We start from the raw sequence: 23904 nt of genomic DNA, 5'->3' as shown, positions 1-23904 counted from the left end.
ATGCTTGTTTGTATTTTTTCCTGACTTTCAGACTCCCTGTGGAATAAAATGCCCTCAGGTGCTTCATAACCGCTTACCTCCAGCATATTGTCAAAATTCCAGTCTTTCCTGATGGTTTGCAACGCTTAAGCGTGCCTATAACGGACCATTATTTTACACTCATTAAATAATGATGATACTCTGTGCCAGCTTTGTGCTGGCGATTAGCAAAAGTCAGAGGAATTTTCTGGTAGAGCTACATTTAAGGTGCTGTGCAGTATCAATGGCAGCTCCAGAGGTAGGTGATTTCCTTTGTGATGTCTCAGCTTGCTTCCTTTCCAGTACTGATACTGGAGTTCCTCCCTGCATGTGGGCAAAAGGTGGTTATGTTATTTCATTGTACTAATACAAAAGGTATTTGATGATTTATAATGGTGGTTTTAAGTCTGAAATTCCAGGAAGCAGCTTAATGCAAAGAGTGCAATAGGAAAACCAAATAATTTCTTGTCAGGAGGAAATCTGTGTTGCTGTTGTTTAGTCCCCGTTTCTCAGTGATGCTTGCAGACAAGGATACAGCCCACGGGAGTGGATGCGCACTCTGCAGTGATGGGAGCATGCAGGACCGGAGAGGAAGGGCTGCATCAAGCCTGGAAGGAGTGGTGAGCCATGTACAACTTTTAGCAAAGCAGGAATTGGGAAGCCAGAAAGCAGAATTCAGTAAAGATTACTTCACAGAGTAGTGGCATCTGATCTGAGGTCACAACACATTTACCTTTTTCACTTCAGTTTTCTTCTAAAAACATCTTGTACTTGTCTTTTCTTCACATCTGTGTAATGACGTACGGCTACAGGGCTAAACTCATTCACATTTTGCTATCTTATTGTCTTTGGCAAATATGTCTGAAGGGGCTGCAGGGCTGAAAAGGGCTCAGTGAAAGCCATTGTGACAAAGTAACATAAATGAGACGAATCTTGCACACGTGAATGTGCTTGGAAGATGCATTGATTTGGCAAGCTGTAACGTGACTTCGGCTGCCTGAGCTGACTCGGGAAGCTTTCCATGTCCTTTTGCTTCCTGTATTTTCCCTTTGAGTTGCCCAAGTTTATTCTCACTTTTGGTTTCAGGCTGATTCACAAACACCCAGGAGATGCTCCAGCTAATTCTTGAGCTTCCAGTCAGTGAGAGAGAAATTGTGCTTATAGTGTAAATGGAGATTGCTCTCTGCAAAAGGCTCTCCCGCTTGCGTTGCTGTGCTTCAGATCTAAGGCACAGAGGTGGGTGCTCTATTGTAGTCTTCTAAACTTTCTGTCATAGTCTATATTTTGCCTAATAGGTTTTTGAGGGAGTGTATTGATTTCACTGTAGAATGGCAGTGACCTTTACATGCTGCTGTACGTTATCACATTGCAGTAGCCCCACTGAGTCCCCGTAGCCCTGACCCCATATCCAGCTTGTGAATCAAGAGCTGCACATTGTAAAACCCTGCATGTTTACTCCTAGTGGGTTGGAAGGCTGGGGGGGGGGGGGGGGGGCTTCAATATCTAAATATTCAGCAGCCTTCTACCATTTGCACTGCTCAAAGGTTCAGTATTGAGGAGATCCAACTCTGACTCTTCCCTGGGTTATGTGCAAGCAGGATGCAGCTGTGGAGCCCAGTGTTCAGTCACGGGATGAAGGCATCTGTCTCCACATGAGTTTTATGGGGTTCTTGCCCTGCCCTTATGCAGTTTTAGGGCTGCTCAGGGTGTGTAGAAGTCAGCACCACACTGGCATCAGCTTTGGGGTTTTCTCATCCTTGCCCCTGTCTGTTCCACCCCCAGGGTTGCTGTTAAAGGATGTCTAACAATGAAGAAACCTTGCTTTTGAGCTGTAGCTGTCCACAGATGCAGGCGGCACCCCTGCAGATGTTGAAGGAATAAAAGAGCCAGTATGTGCGCCTGTGACAGACCATCACCGGGGGCACCCACTCTTCCAGTTTTCTCATTGAAGAGTGCCAAGGGTCAGGATTTTCATCTTGCCACATTGTTTGACAACTGGTACCACTGGAAGCAGAGTGCCCTTGTGTCAGAGACAGGAGGTAAACCCATCACAGCCATCTTGGTTTGCAGATTCTACTAGACACCAGTATATGGTCAGAAACCTGGTCACAGCAGGTCTTTCCTATCTAAAACCATCATCTTCCTTTCTTTTGGGGTGGTCTCAGAGACAGGTTGGTAAAATCATCAAGATGGTGATTTTTCACATGCTGATCATGTTACATTTTGCTGAGTAACACAAAAAACCCCTCCACCCTGAAAGCTACAGCACATGGATTTATTGGTCTTAGTATATATAACAATCAATGGGAAGGTGGATTGTCAGCATAACATATACCTGAAGGAAGCTTAGTAATAATTAAGGACTTTTGATCAGAACAGCACTCTGCAGAGTTTCAAGAGAAACCAGAGACAATTTACTCTGCCTTGCCCTCCCCCAGCTAAGATATATGTATCTGTATACATATATAGATATTAAACTAAATGGGAAAGAAGTGGAGATGATATTGATGAACACATGAACTGTGAGAAAAAAAGCATATTCATGGAATTTGGTCTCACCAGCAGGTACTTCAAACGTATTGCTTCCTCCCAGAATTTAAGCAACAGAAGAGAAAATCCATCTTAATTTGCTGTAAGTTACTGAGGGTTAAAATTTGAAGCTGTCTTGGAGCCTGCTGGGTCAGAAACATTGACCTGAAGCTGATGGGTACTAAGTACATTAGGGATTTTGTTATGGAAAAGACTTGGGCATTAAGGCAGCCAGTTAACAGACATATGAACTACTTTGATTATTGATTAAAAAAGACAGTATTAATACAAAAGCAGGTGGAAGTTCTTTTCAAGCAACAACGGTTGCCATTTCCCCCTCCACTGTGGATCTGCCTAGAAATACCTTTTTTCCAATTTTTGTGGGTTAGAGCTAGTCTCTATTCCTTTCCTTGCCTGACTTAACCAACTCCACCTATTGGTATTATCGTAGTCCAAAATAGCAAGCAAGTTATTTATGTAGATTCTTCTATGGTACAAAATACGTGTTTTGAGAATTAGTGGAGTTATATTTAAACTCCTACAGCTGAGGTAGGCTCTTACCCTAGCAATTTTGAGAGTAGTTTAGCACAAGTGAAATGCAGTGTGGGACAATGTTTCTGCTTCTGTTCTGAGCTTAGTGAAACTAACCTGGGAATATCAAGGGCTGAATAACTGCTGACAAAACAACAGGATCTTCTGTTGAAGAGGAGCTGGCAAAGTCTGGCATTTCTCAAGGCCAATTTTGTTACCTGACATGCTGCCAAAAAAGAGCTGCAAGTGATGAGGTTAAGGGCTCATTCAATGGCTGTGAAATCAGCATCAAACAAACAGCCACAGGGAATGCCAGGCCACGTTCAATCCTTTGCCTGGAGTCTCCCAATATTAGGATTACTCTTGACAGACAGAGCAAAGGCTTTCACTGGCCTAGGCAAGCAGGATGAGCAACACAAAACAACTTGCTACAAAGCACAGGGATAGTGACACAGTAGCAGAAGCTTCTGCTGAGCCTTAGCTACCTTTAAAGCCTCTATGTCTTAATTTCTTTTTGTCTGAATCCTTCTTCCTTTCATGAAGAAAAACCAGTTAAAGCATAGCCAAAAGCCTTTTCTAACCCTGGCTAAAACAGCAGAGTTATTTGATTTAATCTGGCATATAGTCATTAAAAAATCTGGCAACCATGTAACCAGGACAAAATTTTCCAACTGCCTATTGGCTTTGTAACTTAGGGGCTATAGTAAAGAAATTGTCTTACTTAATTGCAGTGATTTTAGCCAAAGCAGTGATTATAGCAATTTGGGAGGCTTTCTTCTGCAGTTGACCACTTTGCTTGATTAATTTGCAGTTCTTCTGCAAATTAATTCAGAAGAATTTGCAATTCTTCTGCAGTTGACCACTTTGCCTCAGGTTAATTTGATCACACTTGCTAATTTGAATCACATTCCAAAAGAGGATGATGACAAGGCCTCCGTAATCATAAGGACCATAAATATGCAACTAATATTCCATTCACCATTTAGCCAACCAAGCTACCTTCAGGTGGTGAGCTGTGCCTTCAACTGCACATTCATGATTGCTCTAAGAGCTCTTGTGCTCTTTCCAGAAAGATGAGCCTCCGCACACCTTCAGCTGTCCATACCCCAGGGGCACCAACTGACATTGTCTAGGATGCTGAGCTACAGGCATTCTGGGTCCCAAAGCAAGTAACATCCTGTGGAGCTGCACCGTATGTTAGTTATCCAAATGGTTGGATCATTATTCATAAGAAGGCAAAGGCTGGATCGTCTGACTGTGCAGAATAGCACCCATTCCTCAGCAATGTAGAAAAAGTTGGATTTAAGTCCTTATCTGGATTGCACAGGTGAGATACAAGTGCCATGTGTAGATGTGCCTGGGCTACTTTTCATCTGTGAAGGAGCTGCAATGGGAAACTCAGGACCTGATGTTTGCTCTGCAGTAGAGGCTTAAGTGGTCATGGCTTGCCCAGTATGGGTCACTGGACAGACACTGTTTCAGGAGTGCTTGCAGACACAGCATGAACACCACACAAATCAGTGTGTGGGTTTAATCTACTTGGTGTAGTACAGTTATCTCCATAAGGCCTGACGTGGCTGGGATGAGCCACAGTGGTTACTGCTGATGGTTTCATAACTGTGACTGGCAATACTAGTGTTTCTGTATATATGTGTAACTGTTCAAACTGCGCTGCTTATTGTTTGATGGAGACAGAGTATGCTGTTTTCTTATCTGCCCAGTTTCCTCCACTTCATTGGAGCAAGAAGGCAAAGCATGTGTTTATGCACATACTGACTGTCATAAAATTCACACCTAAGAAAGTCAGGTCAAGGTACAGGTACATATGTACAAATATACAGAAGAGGTCCCTACGGGCTATTAGCAAGCAGGACAATAATAATCTTACCCTAGACCATTTGGCCTTTAGAAGCCAAAATTGAAGAGATTTGAAAATTGGGTAAAGAGTCACAGGTTGATGTGATTTCCTTGGTCCACTAAGACAAAAATCAGCTTGTTTTTTTTTAGGAGAAAAAAGCAAGCAAAAAGTGAGGCAGCTTTGGGGTGATAGCTTGGTCTTTTTCTATTAGCTGAATCTCATTGTGGCTTATGCATTCATAACATTCAGAATTTTACCTGAACTATTCACACAAAAGAATGTGCTAAGGACAATGGGAAATAACATATGGATTGAGACAAGTAATAAATAAGGTGTAATGCATTTATTCTGGATCCATCCATTCCACCTACCCACATACCTAAAGCACATATCACTGCAGTAGCTTAGCATCATGTCTTATCCCTGGCATGTTCATGTTTATGTATTTCTGTTCTGTGGAAAAATAAGGCAAATTACAGGGTTTCTTTACATTCCACATATGTTGCATGTTATTTATGCACCCTTTTTTGCTCTTACCTCTAAGAGTATTTCAAATCATCTTGACATCTCATCTATACACAAAGCCAGGAAATTTTGCATTTCCACTACTTTTACAACACAGCAAAACCCCATTAATTTCTTTTGTTTTGGTCACTGCATCATTGCAAATTTCTGTCATGAAAGAAAATATTTTTGCCCATGTTACCTGAGCTTTTTCTTCACAACCTCAGAAGCTGCCCATGTCCCTGTGGACCCCTTTGCTTAGCTTCAAATGTTAAATTTAGGTTTTTCTGTGACTGATCCTGTTATGAAGTTAATTTGCAGAATGATATGACCCAGCCTAGCAAGAAGACTGGCCAAAGGGGCAGCAGGACTAAGAGACAGGGGCCAGGTCTGAAGTCGAGCTAAGTGAGCTGAATGAAGGCTTTGTTTCAGGGTAGAGAAGCAAGTGGACAGACCATTGTCTGCATGGAACTCCTCTGAGGTTCAGGTACCACCTCTTCAGCTTCAATGCAGAACGGGGGTGGGCCTGTGTTTTGCCACATATGACGCAGAAGGTGATTTTAGAGCCCCTGAAAGAGGCACAATCAAATAAGCATATAAGCAACCCTTCTGGTCTTTTACCCTAACGCATGCTTTAAGACTCCAGTGCTGTGTTTCTGAGGCCATACAGAGTATATATTAGGGAATGTGGGAATATATATATTCCCACAAGCCTTTGAAGTTTTACCATCTGCCCAAAGAATGTGATTGAAAACTGATATCCTTTAAATGGCTTATTTTGGGGGTGATCAACTTCTGTGGCTTGATTTAGTGTTCCATCTTGCATTGCCCTGACTGGCATGCAGAGCAAAATGAATGTTTCCAGCATCAGCTCTATAAAAAGTGTGGTGGTTTGAGGGATCTAGGTCAAATTAAGTGGTCAACAGACTTCTTGAGTACCCGGTGCCCAGGTCTTGGTGTGCTCTGTTCAGTCATTCTGGCTGCTTGCCCATGTGCTATGGCCATCAGATTGATAAAAGACCACTGAAGTCTGTGGGCAAATTCAGCATGCTTTTCAACGAGCTATCAGGCCCTTGGAGGGCAAAACTGTGGCCTTGTCCAGGCAGCTCCTGGTCAGGTTCTGGGTTGTGTGATGGAGAGAGAAACACGAGTGCCCTGAGATGTGAGGAGAGGGGGAGGATGTGAAAGTAATGCTAATTCCTACTTCTGCCTCTTGTCAGGCAGGTGAGAAACGAAATCGAAAGGAGCTGCACAAGGGGCTGGAGAGCTTGTAGTTAAAAAAAGTGATATATAAAAGAAAAAGACAGAGCGACAGATTCGAGCTCTGGGTGAGATGGAGTTTTGGGGAGCTGAAATTTCCTAAGGCAGCTTATCATTTCAATGGCGAATTGCAGGACCTGATATTGTAGAGAGGAGGAATGAGGCAAGCTGCTCAGCACTGCAGGAAAGCTAGTGCCTTGTCTGATGCCTCACAGTAAGACACAAGGAAGAGAAGTCTGTGGAGGTTTCTTTTTCAGCTGATCACTGGTGAGCAGACAGGTCATTTCTAATTAGTACTTGTCAAATTAAACCAAGTTAACCCAGACAAAGCAGGAGGTATTACATGAGAAACTGGGCTGTCATTCAGAGCTTTAATTTTCTGGGCCAACTATAAGGTTTGCTGGTATCTGTGTACTGGTATCCTTCTCAGACCCTTAAATGCCTTACAAGAAAATGGGACTTCTTGTACAAGAGCATGCAAATGGCCTATGTGGGTAACACTGTGGTTACAGGCAGGTCCTGCTCTATAGAGTCCCTTTGTGTTATTGTGGTCCCTGTTTGTGTGTAATGAGAGGTAAAACACAATTCTTTATTCTGTAGGAATAGGAAGGATAGGTTTTATTTCGACTTTTCTGCAGTGTTCAGTGGAAGTGGCAGGAGTTGGTAGCTGAGATCTCTGCATTTCAGAAGTGAGACTGACGAATGCTATGCATCGTCAGTATACCATATTTTGTATTTTGCAGTGTTTAATGTGTAAAATTTCACTGAGAGAAACTCTCAATAAGGTATTAAAAAAAAAAAAGCCTGAAGTATGATTAGCAATTTACACCTTCTTAAAAATGAACAGTATTCTTGTTGTTTTGATATACAGCTCCATTACCAATTTGCAACTTTAAAGAGATGTAACCTTTCTCTATTAACTCCTGCTCTCTTTTAGTTAGCTGGAAAGACTCAGTTTTGCTTTGCCTGTATTGCACTTTCCTATGCACAGTTAAAGCAAGCCAGTAACAAAACGGGTTTGTTAAGGAACTGGAGTGTGATTCAGCTTATTGTAGCCTAGGCTATCAGAGTTGACTGGTAATCCTGCTGAAGAGTAGCCCTGCAGGTTATTAAAGAAAAAAAAGAATTAGTTTCTGAGAATACATCAACAAAAATTTCTTCATGCTTGACAGTCACATACCCATAACCTTCTTATTTATCAAACTGGCTCCAGGGAATAGCACAACCTTCAGCCTGCTATCGTACAATGTACTGTGCCTGTTGGCAGAGCAATCTTGACTGATAATTCCCATCTCCCAGCCTGCCTTACCCTATCTGTTCAAATTGACTTACCCCGGCTATAGCACCCAAGGAGACACCTTCTACTAGAAAGTCCAGTTGTCAGAGGTCAGTCCATTTAGACTGTTCTCCAGCATTCTGGCATGTCTGGGAGGCCTTAGATTTATGGACCCTATACAAATCTGTTGCAATGTAAATATCATAAACAGGGCCATGCTGTTAAACAAGTGCAAAGAATTCCTTTAGCTGGAAGATGCTTAAAACCGTTTATGGCAATGGTTTTACTCCACTTGTTTTATTGTGAAACTGAAATATTACCTTTATTTTCTTTCTATTTCACCCCCTCACAAATACTTAGTTTTTGGGCTGATAAGCTTACTCTATCTATGAATTGTCATCATATGGGTGGTGAGGTTTGCAAATTAGCCCAGCTCTGGGCTTCCACATAGGCTAAGGTGTGGTATACAGTCTGCAAGGCACTGTGGCAAGCCACACCTTAATGTTATCAGGGAACCATGATTCCTAATGTCTCAAAAAGGAGCCGCTCCCTGGTGTTAGGGAAAGAAAACCTGGAGATGACAGTCTGGCTGCTCACAGTATAAGTGAAGGTTATGGAGAATAAATCTGGCCAAGGCCCTGCTGAAATCATGAGGATTTCAATGGCCTTTAGGTCTCATTAGTACAGCTAGAGTTCAGTTTTAAAGGTGCTTTTCATTGTTCAGTTTTTTGTCTCTTAGTTGGTACCAGAGGGTACATGAAGTTTGTTTTCTGTGGGTAGCTGAAATAGGAACCCAAAGAAAAGAAAAAGCATTAAACTATTGATCATTGACACTTTAAATTGAGGGTATTTGTAAGTTTAATGATACATCTTCCCAATTCATACATAGAAGTAATGCAAGGTAATATTCAGTAAAAGACATTCAATTGCCTTCTGCTGAGTGTATACAATTTAACTGACAAATAATAAGATTTTTGCTCTTTCAAATGTAAAAAACTTAATGCACACTGAACACAGGATGGTTGCTGAATTCTTGTCAAATCTGCTAGCAATTTATTATATGGGGGAAAGCACATCATCTATCAGCTCTCTGCATGGGGGAATGATTAGATCCTTTTGATCATTGATAGGGGTATATTAGGTCTTAAAATGAATCCACTCCTCCAGCTTTTGAAGAAGAGAACAGTCACTCCTGACGGAACACGGGTATGTATGGGAAGAGCATAAATGCGAAATACAGGGCTGCAGCAGAAGAATGCTTGAAAAACCAAAATCTTGGTCTTAGTCTTGGCTTGATTTATCTTTGTGCTGCAGGCAGGAGAGCTGTCCCCTGTGGCAATGTTCTTTAGTGGCTTACATGGCCTCTTCACTGGTGAAAGTGTTGTCCTTGAAATCACCAAGGAATATCTTTATTTCAATTTCAGCTTGAGGTTATCATTATAGTACATTTTAAAGATACATTTAATTCCCAGTTCATAGAGGAAAGTCATAAAAACTATTGATTTTTTTAGCCCAGATCATTAAGAAATTTAACACAGGCTGTGGCTACTCAGATAAAAGAGGTTCTATTAAGAGATTAACAAAGGTTAATTTTAGCATATAATTAACTCATCAGCTAATGAGCTAAAGATAAATTTATCATTTAATTGTTACATCTGGTAAAAAGTTCAAAGAGGAAGAACAACAGCTTTCAACATCGAAGTGCTTAGAGTAGTAGCCATGCTTATTCCCTCACCCCAAGGAAGGTTAAAAACCAGCCCTTCTTACAAATCCCTTTTCTTTGTGTTTCTCATTTCTTTCTTCAGTCTGCTTATGGGAACAATTCCTTCCCCCCGGCTTGCTGTATCCATTCTCGTATATTGCAGGGTAGTATTTAGAGTGAAGATGAGTTATGAATTCGTAAGTGAATTTCTGAAAGTATTCGAATTGGGGGGATAGGTAACAGTCTGGTGGAAGATGACACTGCTCACTTGATTGGTCCCTATGGCACCCCTTCAGTCCCTGAGCTTATTCAGCAGCTGCTGGAGAAAGTTGGTAGGGGAAGCAGTGTTTCAGTCAGACAAGGGGAGTAACTGCATTCCCTGTTGCTGTTATGAAGTAAGATGCTGTATGGAAGTCTTCCTCTTGCCAACCTACCTGGAGATTAAGACTTATATCTAGAAGTTTAGTTAATCTTGCAAGTTAGTTGAAAGACATTTAGTGGGGCAGATGCTCAGCCACAGTAACTCGTACAGTTTGCCAGCTGGGAATCTGCCTCATTGACTGTGGTAGGACCTTGTTTTGGGTTCCTATTGAGCAGAAGGGTGTCTCAGCAACAGCACTGGCTGTCCTCTTTCGGGAACTCCTGGGTTTGAGTTGCATCTTCTCTTCCATTTTCTACACTGCCATGTGGACTGAACCCAGAGCTGCCTGGGGTGCTGAATGGGGCAGAATGGCTTTGGTAGTGATTTGGTGGGAGGTGGTATTAAATAAAGGACAGCAAGGAAGGGAAAACTGAGCATGAGTTAGGAACTGCAAAGCATGGGACATAGAGCAGATGTGGGGCTGAAAGGCAGCTGAGGTTCATCTTTTTTCATGGAAAGCTGAATATTTAAAGGCTGAATGTCCAGGCCATGGTTTGTGATGGGGTTTGCAAATCAGCAGAATTTCTTCTATCCTTATTCCTTACACCTCCTTCACATGATGAGAAACTTTCCTGCAAACAAGCACTCAGACAATGATAAACGGAATCCTCATTAAAACAAAGAAAGGTTAAGGAGAAAAAATAACCTATTTAAAACGAGGTAACTCACCAGTCTTTGAGCTGTAAATTGACAATAGGATTTATCTGAATCCATAATTGTATCTCTTTTACCTGCAGTTAGGCTGGTTAATGATGAAAAGAAGTATACAGCCTATCGTGAGGTTTTAATGAGGATTCTTTTTACAGAGTTGAAAAAAACCACCAAATTAAATCCTGCCAATTTACTCCATTGCAAATTGAGCGCCACCCTGTGCGCAAAAGAATCATCAAGTAGCTGAAATCAGTTACAGCTAAATGTGTAAGTCAGCGTGTGCTTTAGCCTTTAGTCATGAAGAATATATTAGATTTTAAAAATAAATGGCTTTCTGCTGAGTCTTCATTGCAATGGCTTTCTGACTTTTAATTAAATTTTCAGTACTTGTGGGTGCTTCTTGATGTACTTTGTCCACAGAATTCACAGCATCTCTATCATTATGTGCGGGGGGAAAACCAGATTGGAGATTATTAAGCTTGTTCATTCCTTTGTTATTCGCTAGTATGATACCTAGAGAATTTATTTCTTTTCCTCTTGTAAGATAAGAGCAAAGCATTTATTCTCCAATAATACTCTATGAGAATCAAACAAGAATGCATAAACTGAACATGATTAGCAGTAGCTGGTAGCTCGTTACATTTTGCTCATTAGACACTTCTGGTCTCTCTCACTGGTGTTAAATGAACTTAATGTAAATTAATAAGTAAGGGTTCATGTGTCATTTGCAAGAAACTCATAAGCAAAAGAGGAAACAGCGGGCGCTGCTGGCTGCGGTGAGGAGTGCCATTGCCTGCGGCTGTCAGAGGGGAGGGCTGCTTCTCATGTGGGACAGCAGGAACAGACCCTTTGAGGCTGGGCATTGTGGATGTTTTCTGTACCTGTGGGACCTTGGTGCCAGCTCTGGGAGCTCCCCGTCACCCCAAAACCAGGGACACCACCCTGCCCTGTCCTTTGCACCCATCCTGAGTTCTGTGGTGGGATGCTGGGGGTTAAGAATATGGCCATGATCTTTGCTGCCTTCTGCCAAGATCTGTGGGAACAGGATCAGGGCCCATGTTGTGAGCTCTGCTGCAGTAGCACATCCGTAGTGGACCTGTGTGGGTGACAGCCAGCATAGGACAATTGTCTGTGCATCTATGGGGGAGATACAGAGTCATGTAAATGTGACAGGAGGATGCAAAGGCTTAAGGAATATTCTCAGCTCCCCCCTTGCCCATCAGTGCTCGTTGAGTGTAACAAAAATGAATGTGGCCAGGCAGTGGTGGACCTATCATGCACCTATTTCAAGTGTCTCATCACCAATTTATCCCCACTCACATCTGTTCCCTTTCCCTGATGGATTAAGATTGACTGTCAGACCTGGGTGCTCTTCCTTCTCTCTCAGTATCACTTCCAGCATGTCATTTTCCCAGCTATCTCAGCTGCCACTCCAACGGTTTGGATTGTTTACTGCACGTGTGGCTATTTCGTCTGCAGCCAAGTGTCAGTCCTGGAGGTTAGCATCCACCCCTGCCCAGTTTGCTTTATTATGGGACAGGTGAGAGCCTCTTCCTAGAATCTGCTGCAAATAGACTTCACGGGGAGCTAAGCCTCCATAGAGAAGACTTCAAGGGGGACTTCAGAGTGGTGTTGGAGTGGATGGAGTAATGAATACTTTCTAAGGGTAGGAAAATGATAAAATGGTGTTATCCTTGCAGAGTGTTTCATATTAATCCTACGCAACATCTGCTGGAGCTGCTGGAAAGCAGAAATTATGGTGGGGATGGGAAAGAGGAAGTTGTTTAGCTTTTGTTTTGTGTCAAAATGAGTAGTGCAATGTTTTTAGGGGAAAAAGGAGACATACAGAACCAGTCCCTCCTCTCTCCTATGTGTTGCTGTTGGTACTCACTTTGGATGTGGCCAAGCCCTGTTCAAATCCCATCCTGGCCTCTTTCAGAGTGAGTCTTGGACCAGGATATCCCAGGGAGGAGCAGCAGCAAGATGGAAGGCGGCTTGTTTGGGGTGGCTTTGCATGGACAAAGATGTGTTGAGGTTTGAGAAGTTTTGCCCCTCTCCCCACTGGCAGGACTCAGACCATGTAGGCATGCTAATATATTGGCCCTATCTACACCTATCTGTGCTGGCATCTGCATGTCTTTCCTCTCTCCTCTTGCAGGTGCTCTGCAGCAATGGGCTCTAGAGCATATTTTGTATAAAACTTTCCTTTTTGCCTCTGTTTTCAATGGAAGCTGGCTTTTTAGTAAAAGATCTGAGCCCAATTATACCCAAAGGTTGCTGCTCTAAGCCATTCACTATTAAGCACTTCAAACATGGGGAAACTGCCATTTGTTAGGGTTATTGTTAGGGTTGGGTGTCCTTCTGTGGAGGTGTTCAGGGAAGGTAAAAATAGAGGGGGGGCAAAGCCCCAGACTTGTTTTGTGTTCTTGTTTTGTTTGTGTGGAGTCTACCATTACTACATCCAAGCGCTGTGAGCAAAGCTGCTACGCACCTTAAACACTCTCCAGCAGATCCATGTGAGCTCTCATTTGTACAAACTCCAGTAAAACAAGTTTTCTGACCTAAATCAGCACCGGCCCAGCACTAAGGTGCTGGGTTCTTTATTTGGCAAGGTATCCTCCTCGTCGAAATGCATTTACATAGAGCCCTGCAGCCTATGCACTAATAGCACCTCCCCCTGCTTCTGCCTCCTAGTGGGCTGTCTGAAGGAGGCTATACATATGTATTAAGTTATTAAGCAGTGGTGTGGGTTCTCACAAGTTCAAACACGGAGCACGCTGTGCCTATGCTCAAACGTCTCCAGGAGGGCCTGGATTAATAGAAATGCAAATGGAGCATCTGCACAAGGCCATATGATTAGAGCCTTCCCCCTCACACCTCAAAGTCAAAAGCAGAAAAACACTGCATGTGAAACACAACCAAAAAAACCTGGTGATATAATATGCAAAGTCTGTTACCAATTCCAACAGCAGTCAGCAAAACATGGAGCCTCACCCCACTTTAAGCACCACTGGCCCTACCTTCTCAAAGATAAGTGGTTAAATCAGCGTTTAATTGCTTGGGTCTTAAAGTCCACAGCGATGCTTGCCTTTGCCTAGGATTCCAGTGAACTTCAGCTCAGCCCTTCAGTTGAAATGCTGCTAACTTAAACAGAAAAGATCCTGTTTTGTGCCAGTTTATGCAGAGTTCTCTCCATACTGATAGGAGGTTTGAATATGGCACATTCTAGTAAAATCAGTCATTAATAAAATCAGCCAGGGCAGACATGCTCAGTCAAATTCTGCTTTCAGAGAGTGGTATTGATGTGTGTCCATATGTAATCCCCCTATTTCCTGCCACGTGACAGTAGAATGTCACTCACTTGACTCCTGCTACGCCAAGATTTTACGTCCTTCTAGAGACACCCATTCATCCATGGGGTGGACTAGTATGGCATTATCAGGTCTTGGTTCCTGTTACTGCAGACATGGAATAACCAGAAGGCAATGAAGCTACCGTTTTGTGTCCTTGGTTCCAGCCAGATCCATGAGATACAATGGGAGAGGGTTAAGTGATGGATTTTTCCCTTGTGCAGTGGTAATGGGTTCCTTAGAAACTGTGAATGAAAATGACTAATCTGTGGAGAGATCTAGTTGTTTCTGCAGGAAACACATACCCACACAGTCAGGTGTCTCTTTCTACCACTTCTTAATGGTCTGTCTTCTCTGGAGGTAAATTGTCACAGGTTACCGCAGGCCTCCTCTGGCCAGGATCATATGAAGAGAATCTCATTCCACCAAGAGCTTCGTTGGGTAAAGTCTATAGGGACAGAGGGATAGATGCTTACCATTCTTTGCCTTGTTTGCAGACTTGATTCCAGCCTTGCAGGGGTATGGCAAAAGGGGAGGTGGTCATGAGGAAGCAGCTTATCTTTGTCTTTTACATACGAGATCAGCTTCCATTGGACGTGATATACTGCAGAACCAGGTATGTGCAACGTATCTCTTATCCTTAAGCCTCACCTTCACGTATACCTCATGGGTATATCTATGCAGCTAAGCATATTCCTTTACATTTTTATAAGACTAGATTTTACAAAACCTTATTTTTTTGCTTCCATGCAGTTGTTGTATCTGTTTGACCAAGAGGCCATCTTGGCTTTGGAAAGGTTTCTTGGAATAGGATTACAGCTGTGATTCCAAATTTAAGCCGCTATTAGTGAGTCTGTCAGAATAAGAAATCAGACTGATCTTCCACACTTTGTGGAGGCAGTGACTGTCCTGATGGTATAGGCTGCTCACAGATGCTGATACACTTACTGTCTCTGTGAATGAGGGAGCAAACTCCTGAGCTCTTCCAATAAGGCTTGTGAGCAGCTGTTGCTGCTCATACAGTGGTTTTATTTAATATGTGATGGGTAAAAACACATTTAACACTGCCTATGATTTTCTGTATGGAAGTGGGGAAACTAACCTGAACATAAGCAACTTGGGTTGTGAAGGACAGTCGTACATATCTGATTCAAATACCTCTCAGTTATATGAGCCGTACAGAGCAGCTGGTGACAATTCTTACTGCTTCGAGTGACTTTAACAGCTGAAATATGAATAATGCCCTACAGACACTGCAGTTATTTCTTCAGATGCAATTGCACGTTCTCTGACTTTTTCCATACTGCTTGTTATTGTAGTCCATGTTTTGGTCACCTGCCTTGCATCCTGAGAAGTCCTTTCATGCATCTGCTGCAGCAAACACACTCTTGCAGCTTCCATTAGAAAACTTGGAGAATTTGTCCTTGTTCCCTGTCTTGGGCTTGTGAGCTGGAAAGCAGGCCAAAAAACAGCCACCCATAAAGCAACATATTCTACTTTTGTCAAACAGCATAGGAAAAGCTATAAGGTTCTCCTTCTGCAGACAGCTAAAAGGGACTTTATTTGTAAGCAAAGTAAAACTTTTTGTCTTTACACAATGTACTTGCAAATGTTGAACCTTGTCTTCCTCTTTGTCTTTAGCATGACTATGTGTAGGCCATGATTCACAGATATCACTGAATTTATTTGTGTGATAATTAATCAACCTTCCTATCTGGCCTCAAACCTTAGAACCAATGGTATATAAATTACTGAATACATGCATGGACCAGGCCTGTACAGAATAAGATAGAGGGAGAATTAATGAAGCATCCATGAGTCTCTGCTGATTTCCCCACACATTAAAGGCTAGTGGTTGCCCAGCAGTGAGCACATTTGTATACATAGTTCTCACATGCCATTAACAGAGCTGGCTTCTTTCTGCAGCATACACAAACCCAAACTATAGCTACAGGAACCTTTTTATTTCTTTTAGTCAGAATATATTCTTGTGGTGTTCGTAGTTCGGTGGGGAAATGAAGAAAGGAAACAGTTCCCTCAGGTTATATGAGAATTTGACTTCCAGTATATTATGGGCAAGGAGAGCGTAATATCTAATGGGAGAAGGGGGCCATTCCTGTCCAACCAGCTGCTGCAGCTCCACAGTAAAAACAGTAATTGTATTGCTGGGAACCTGGCAGCAACCTTGGTTGTAATTTCCATGGTTGATTCAAGTAAAAGAGGAATAGAAATAAAAAGAATAATTTGAGATAAAGCACAAATATGCAGCAGTAAGAAAAAAAAAAGTAATTGATTATAGCCTTTACAAAGTGTTTCTATTTATTCAAGATGTGGTTCTACTCCAAAAAGCAGCACGTCAATTCAGTGAGGATGAGCAGATGTTTCTGCTTTGGTACCTAAAGCAGGAGATTGCTACGTATCATTTATTTTCATTTAAGTAATAACAAGTGGCTGCCTAGGTGAAACTCTGGCTATTCTGTCACATATATGATCTACAGTAAAAAGCCAGTGTACTCAAATAATATCTCAAACAGGACCTCTGCCTTTCAAAGGCCATTTTACTCCTATGAAGGAGGCAAAGCAGGGCATTAGCAAGTACAGGTATGACTGAGTAGCATTAGAACCTACTCTTTCTCATTCAGTAGTGCCTCTCAGCTGGGGATGAATGCATCCTGCAGATCAGATGTCAAACAAGTCCTGTCTGTGTTTCTGGACTGTTTCAGGGCAATCACAGCCAGGTAAATTTCAATCACATTAAAATGATTTAGTTCATGTACAGGTACTTGCAACACTGTAGCAGCAACTTAAGCAAAGAGCTGGTTTTGTAACTCTTCAACCATTTCAGCTAGGTCATTAGAGGAGGTCTTGCTGCACCCTAACTTGGCTCTTAGTATATCTTGTGCCGAATGTAGTTCCTCAAAATGATCACCATCTCCTTGCTGCCATGGTTAGCTCTGCTACTTCAGAGGATGTTTCAGATCCCAGTGAGGCACTTGCTTAGGGGGACATTGTTTAGGGGATCCACAGGGTCAGATCTTCCAGTATTGTAAAGCTTCTGAGCCCCAGTGAAGCTGTCAGTCAGTACATGGTTCTGCAGATGGATCACTGCTGGCAACGCTGTGAAGTAAAGGGAGAGCCTGGCTGATGGTCACATTCCACCTTGAATGTCCAGAATGAAAGTTAGATACTGAGCATCCTTTGAGGTGTTTCCCAATCATGTTTAATTAGGAATGTAGGAAGCCCCTCTGAGCATGGAGCACTCTGTTGTTGATTTCATAACATCACTTCTCAGAATAGCACAACACAGTAAATATTGTTTAGGATGAATGTTCTGCAAAACGAAAGTAACAAATCACTCCCTCAGGAAGGCTTAACAGTGGGATGGGTACTCAACATCTGGAAACACCTTAAACCCAAATGTCCAGGATGAGCGCAGACTATGTAGAGATGAAGAACACTTGCTTGGCCATGAACACCATTAGAAGACAAGAAAGCAGCTATTTTCCCTAAAATAAGCAGGATCTTCTCTGCTAGTACCTAGTTGGTATCTGCCTGTACAAGGGTCTAAAGGTGCACCCTGCTTTCTAATTCAAATCCATGGTGTGCTCAAGCAGTTCTGGTTCACAGGCCTGGTTGCGCGGTTGGTAGTGGTAGGAAGAAGACCCCACTACAATGCAAAGATCAGGCTAACTCTTAAACCGTAACTACTGGGTGCAGCAATGTTCTCCACAAGAGTCATGGCTGTGGCCTTCCCTCCTTTGGTCTTGATTGACATGCAAGAAATTAAGCAGTTTCTTGCCAGGTCAGAGCCATAATGAATTATGACTCTTCACTCAGTCCCCTAGACACACTGGCTTCAGCTTCACTCCTTTGGAGGAGTGAGGCACACAAATTGTATGGCTTACCCAGAAAATATGAGCAGTTTTTAGTTAAACTGTGAATAAAATTGTTCAACCCCTTCCCTCCTTTGCCTCTTTGCTCCTCACCTTTAACATTAAATCCATGCTTCGGGTGTTGTTTTTGTTTTTCCTTCTGTATCTACCAATTCATAACTGGTAGGCTGTTTCTTTTGGCCTTTGCAATTTGGTGACACCACATGGGACATGTCGTTTAACATTAGTCTGTGCAAACCAAACAAGATGAGAAGCAGGTCTTAACAAAATCATGCTTTCATTTCAGTAGCAATTTACAGGGCAGGCTAAAGAGAGGCAAAGATAGCTTTACATGAGAGCTTCCTGGATATAACATAATCTACAAAAAGATAGTTGTCTCCACACAGTAACTTTCTGGTTTTGTGTTTACTGTTCTCTTTACAAGTGCTTTTGAGGACTGCAGAAGAAGCACTCTTAGTTACAGCTAAATCATCCTGTTCAATAGCAGTCACCTCACATAACACCAGCAAGGCCAGGTTTAGGTTTCTAGGGAGCCAGTGAGCTGAGTCAGTGGTATCCTGTGGGCACTACTATATATCAATCTTTAAAAAAACCTTCCTGTTGCTGGATGGGCATCTCCCAGCCACCACAATCCTTTTTCTTTCCAAAGTATCACGAAAAACAGTGATCTCTGTGCTCTTGGCTTCTCTTTGAAATGCTACAAGAACACTCTTGCTGCATTTTAGAGCAATGTAAAAAGGTGCACCCAATGGACTCTTAGATCTGAAGGAAAAGCAGCTGGTTTTTTGGTTGGCTTTTTTTTTGCTTTTAGTTTCTATCCTTCTTTTGAAGTGTGCTTTGCTTTACAGGTATTGTGCTTCCAGCTGCCACACACAAAATTAAGGTGAGATACGTATTTTTTGACTACTAAGAAGTAGGGGGTTAAAATTCGTCTGTACTACATGAACGGTACTGATGTGGAGGGGGGTTTCCTTCCCATATGGTTTATGTCCCCTCAAAACACATCAATAAACAACTGCAGAGTAGCCCCAGTAGAAATGGCCATGTAATGCAAATGCTGTTGAGAGGTTGACCCTTCAGTGTTATACCTGACAGATGAGCAGGAGGAGAAAAGAATCAGAACTGGGGCAGCTTGAGAAATAAGCCTAAAAGTGTGGAGTGCTACTTGTCATCTCCCAACAGCTTGATTGCTCCAGGTAAGATCATGGCAGAAAAGTGAACTGTTGTAATGCTAAAGTGAATCACTGCAGTGGTCCAAGATATGTCCAGAAGGGATTGGAAAGGGCAGGATTAGGACTGTGGATGCCTTTCTGCCTGGAATATGGCTTTTTAAGATGGTGTCAGATGTCTATGGGCAACTAATGAGTATTGGCAGTACTGTGAAAAATGCGTAGTACTTTTAATGACCATAACTTGTTGTAGGTAATAGAATGTCTCATTCAGGTGCTACACAGCAATAGATACCATGCTGGGCTGATTCTAGAAATAGCAAGCTAAAATCTGTGGAGGGTTACATGGATCATGCTGGGTGCTTGGCACTTAAGATAAGCAGATCAGTTGCTCACACATGTAATACAAGACATGGGGTCCCTGTGTTTGAGAACCTGGGCCATCCTGTACATCTAGCTTCTGAGCAGCCTATTTCTGGAGCAGCTGTGGCTGTTTTAGCTCCTATTACACATATTATACCTAATATTTTAATCTAAGGCTTTGTACTTTGGTCAGGGCATCCGACCTCAGCTAGCAACTGTCTGTTGCCAGCAATGAACTAAATCCAGGAGTTCATTGTGTCTTCACTGGTAGTCTGAGGAGTCTTTCTAGTCCCACTGGGGAATTCCTTGCCAGATGTAGAAATAGGGGTGGAATTTCAAAGTTTGGGTAGATTCAGGGTTACTTACCTCTTTACAGTCTTTGGAGATGAGTGGGCAATCAGAATGAATGAGTCCTAGATCCTAGATGCCAGGATCTCCAACTGGTGTCAATGAGAAGGGAAAAATCACTCCTGACTGTGACAACAGCCAAAGGGCTTGTCTGGAAGCCTGTTCCAGGGCATTATGCTGTGGAATCTTGATGTAAATTTTGGCCCGATGAGGGAAATTTTGAGGCAGAATTTCCAGGGAGAAACAAGAGGCACTAATTTGTTGCTCAAAGTTGAAAAATAAACGATGTTGCACTTCATAAATAGGGTGTTAATGATAGCAATGAAATAATCGATTTCTCCACATTAAGTAACAAACAACACAAGCTGAAAAATCAGCCAGTTTGTTTCACACGGTTGGATTAATGGAGAACCAAGTGGGTCTTAGATTCCTCTCACCAATGAATAATGGCCTAGAGAAACACAGTGCTAATCGAGGCAACACTGGTGGTAGTAAACAAGTCAATCCTGTATTTATTAGAGCAGTAGAACATGCATAATACATCGAGCTCTAGTTATCAGCTGAAGGTTGCATGATGCTGGCATAATAGTCTGTTGTATCTCTACTGGAAGAAGATTGTTTCTGTGACAGGAAATCCATACGTCTAGGAGGAGAGGCATTAATTTAGTGGGAGGTGAGAAGAGTGCCACGTGTGGAGCGGGTGGCCTGCTCTTAACACCATTCAATAATCACTCTAAATGTACTACCAATACAGCAAAAGGCACTGCCAATCATTCAACACCCTGCCTTTATAAACTTCTGCTTAGGTTTTACTAGAAGTTTAGAAGAAACCAGGCACAGTATTTAAAAAATACACCCCCTCTCCCCCCCTCCAAATACTAGAAAAGGTAAGTCAGATTTATTTTATTCCATAGGAATGCGCAGAGTTTCCAGTGCCTGTGAAGTGAGTGTGGTGGAATGGGACTCAACTGACTTGCTGCAGTGCACAACAGGTTTGGTCTAGAGAACAGCATGCTGGTTTGCACCTTGGGAAGCCTGCTCTGCCTTTGACCTGCAGGGTGATCTTTGCCTGAAGTGTGCCTCTTTATAACACACCACCAAGGTAATGGATGATGATAGTGCCTAAAATGCTCAGAAAGCTAAAAGTGACATTGGAAGACAGGTAAGGATTGCTAATTTCCTTCTTTATGCTTGAAGTGTATTAATATTCTGCTTACTTTTTTTTAGCAGAAATAGCCATGATGATCTCATTGGAGGTATTTCCTTCTTACAGAGTTGAAGCTTTTTCTTTTATGCTTTAGATGACCCTTTATCAACACTTTACTGATTATATTGTTATCAAGCAAGAGTTTTATACAATCCTAATTTAATAAAGAACAGATTTTGTGCTTGGATGTTTTGAAGGTCGTCTGATAGCCCGTTTTCTAAAACAGCTAAGCATATAGAATAATAACTGCTATTCAGAAGGCTTCAATTCAGGCCCACAAAACTATTGAATCTCGTGAAGTGTTAATTTTAAGAAGTCCCTGAGGACTTTTTGAATGTATCTTTGAGTTAATTCAGGAAACAGTCTTCATGGTAACGTGACTTATTGTATCTGATTGCTAGTTGATGGTGTTCCTCATGCTAAGTGCAGACATCAGTCTTGGCAAAAGTCCGTATTTTCAGTTTAAGATAGACTATGTTTTCAGTAGTGTCACCATTTTTTTCCTAACAGGTCACATCACAGTACACAAGAAATGTGATTCTGCAGAACTGCAGAATCCAGAGAAGATAATGAAAATTCATAAAGAATTGATAAAAAGAGGAGGAAGTATGAAGGATATTCCTGAAGAGGCTGTATCAGTGGGGGAGTTTCTGTTACAGGTAACTGGAGTAAGTCCCTCAGGAGTCTTCTGTTTTCATCTATTTATTAAACAACTAAGAGAATAAGACAAACTATAAATTAATTATACTTGCCCGTGACATAAAGTCAAGGCAGTGGTGAACACAGATAATGCAATTCACAAACAACAGGGGGCCAAATTTTCTCCCTGCTTACACCTGTTCAACCTCACTGAAGTCAATGGGATTGGACAGATGTAACTGAGGGGAGAATGTAGCCTCAGGCCTTTTCCAGAAAGGGGTGGAGAGCTGGTGAAAGATGCTTAATGTTAATAAATATGAAGTCTGATCCATTAGCCTGAGATGCACAGAAGACAAAGAATGAAGTGAGTAGAGAGAGGTGCACAAGGTGCAGAATGGGTACTTCGCATGCAGGAGCTCTGGTGGTTTCAGGGGATGCTGTGATTGCTCAGCCCAACCCAAAGCCATGCAGCTTTTGTGGTGGCTCAGGGATTGTGTGTAGATGAAGGATTTTTAAGCATTTAGGTCTGTGTGCACAACCTGCAAGGCAGTTGCAGCATAGCATATGCCTGTCATGCTCTGTATTGGTGACTTATGTATGTAGTAGCACTGACCACCTCTTATAAATTAAGTGTTGTCTCGTAAATGGGTTAAGTGCCAGAACCTCTCAGCCCTGTAGTTCTCTCACTCAAACTGTTCATCCGACTCTTGCCTGATAAAAGGAATCTGCAGCTCTATGTATTCATTCACAATCAAAGTCTCAGGTTACAAAGGTAACGCACAGGTTAATCAGCTCCACCACACTTTCCTTAATTGAGGGAAGAGCACTTCATTCTCCACTTCAGTCAGCTACATACAATTGCCTTTTTTAGCTGGCTCTCATAGACTCTTTTTGATCCACTTGACACTCAGTTCCCCTTTCCGCCTATAGTATACAGTACTGTACACTAACAACAACTATGACTGAATTGCTGAATTACACAATGAGCTTTCTGACTGTCTTGTGCTACAATGTTCATCCATAATTTATGTTGGAATTGCATTAGGTTGTACCCTTTAGATGGGATTGGTTGTCCTGTAGCTTATAGCTCCATCCCTGCGACAGAGGTGGAGCAGAGCATCTCAAAGCTCACAATGTTTCCTACAAGGATTCCAAGAGGTTGGTCATACTTTTTGCATACTGCTTAAGCAGGGAAGCATTTAGCTGTAACGGAAATGCAGCCCCTTCTGCAGGGTAGCATACACAGAAATAGTATCCAGCAATTACAGGCAGAAAACCTGCTTGTAAAACCTGCAGGGAGATTCAAGTAGGAAGAATGAATTAGAGCCACAGTATTAATACAACTGATGCGACTTGTGGCAGGGAGTCTGGACTTTGATTTATATACATGTGGATGAATCTCCAGTTTTATGTCTGTCTCATGAGATGGGAGCCATAATAACACAATACCCTCCAATGCCAGGTTGGAGAGTGAAGCAAGTAGCAAAACTTTGCCCTAGTTCCTAAGTGCAAAGCTTTCAATGACCTTCTCAGACACTCCTCCCTAGCCACCAAAGTAACCCTAAAGCCACCTAAAGCCACTCTAGTACCCCTAAACTTGCAAAAAGACCCCCAACAACAACAAGAAGAAGCAGCAAAGAAGTACTAAGAATTTTAAACCAGCCCATTCTTTTAGTATTGTCACTGTGAACATGAAAGTTTGATTTGTGATGAGAACAGTATACAGCTGCCTTCAGATTTTCACCAGTATGGGACTTCTAAATGCCTGCTACTAGCAGCGGCCTTTTTATTTATTGTGGTGTGTGCCTCTCTTTAAGTTTGGGATTCATCAAAATAGGGTAGACTCAGCCTTTGTAACGCAACCCTCTAGGAACAATTTTATTCAGTCAAAGTAATACTGAGACCTTGGAGAGGAGAATGGGTCTAAAAAGCATAATTTTTTTTAAGAGGAGCCCTCACGCCAACTTTCTCTTCTATATTATCATTAACAATTTCTGCTAACCCAAGAACATACAGTACTTTCTAAAGTACAAGCCAAAGCTCAGTCAGCTATGTTAGAAGCAGAGTTTTGAATCCCTTAGTTCCTCAAGTCTTTAATACTCCCCATAAATCTTGACAAAATTACTTTTTCAGGCTTCAAACAATGCTTTTTTTATGAACTTTTCCAACTGTCACCTTGAGAAAT

General features: G+C 42.1%; 1 long non-coding RNA gene across 1 annotated transcript; it reads left to right on the top strand.

Annotated features, from left to right (window-relative positions):
* The first annotated feature begins 463 nt into the window (after nucleotides 1–463).
* On the top strand, nucleotides 464–5432 carry LOC134160772 (uncharacterized). The gene is made up of 3 exons (XR_009963674.1): nucleotides 464–1254; nucleotides 1801–2057; nucleotides 4148–5432. It is a non-coding gene; the product is annotated as an uncharacterized LOC134160772 (long non-coding RNA).
* Nucleotides 5433–23904: the final 18472 nt, after the last annotated feature.

Source organism: Pezoporus occidentalis, unplaced genomic scaffold (genome assembly GCF_034315485.1).
Source record: "Pezoporus occidentalis ecotype Australia unplaced genomic scaffold, CSIRO_AGI_Poc_V1 ctg164, whole genome shotgun sequence".
Classification (NCBI taxonomy): Eukaryota; Metazoa; Chordata; class Aves; order Psittaciformes; family Psittacidae; genus Pezoporus; species Pezoporus occidentalis.
The sequence above is the reverse complement of the archived record's forward strand: the minus strand, read 5'-3'. Positions and strand labels throughout refer to the sequence as shown.